Raw genomic sequence first — 825 nt, 5'->3', positions numbered from 1 at the left:
AATTATTATGCTCAAAATATTTATCCCAATAATCAATATGTATACCAAATATGGATGGTTCGATTCTCACCTTTATTATAGAAAAGTGATAAAAGTTCGGACCAATTTTCATGAGTTGGTGCCACAAAAAAAAAAAAAATTCTATTACCTTACAACATATGGCTCCGTTAATTGGGCTACTTATTAATTTGGTTTTTAATTAATAACATATCTTTTCCATTTCACTTTCAACGTCCTGGCCGGTTTTAAATCTCAAACGTCGTCTTCATCATTTCACTTTCACCAATCATCATCCTGTTTTTTTTTATCCTAATTTTCTTAGCTAGCTTCCCTCTTAATTATTTACAAAAGAATATAGAATCAATTTTTAAGATTTAGAATTTATAATTTAAAGTATAAAATTAAAAATTTATAATTAAGGATTTAAATTTTAAAATAAAAAAATAATTTTAAAAAATTAATTAATATTAACTGAAAAAAATTGACTCCATAACATTATTTTTGTTTATAATTTATAAGTAGATATAACGATGCCCAAACCCATTTGTCAAATCCTTTTGGCACACTTTAAACTTGCTCTTTTGCATACAAACAAATTTAAATAGCTGTATTATTTTTCAAATTCTAATGTATAGAATTAAGAAAAACACAATCTAGGTGTATGATGAATATATAAGACACAAATCATTAATTATTAAATTTATGATAAGGAGTTTTAAATTTTCTTGACAAAATCTAAGTCATCTGTCCTAGCTAGTACTAAAATAAATTCTCAGATTCAAGTTTAAATGTTTTAAAATTAAAGCTAAGTAAGGTATAACAATA

This window comes from Arachis ipaensis, chromosome B04, assembly GCF_000816755.2.
Source record: "Arachis ipaensis cultivar K30076 chromosome B04, Araip1.1, whole genome shotgun sequence".
Taxonomy (NCBI): domain Eukaryota; kingdom Viridiplantae; phylum Streptophyta; class Magnoliopsida; order Fabales; family Fabaceae; genus Arachis; species Arachis ipaensis.
Note: the sequence above shows the minus strand (reverse complement) of the source record.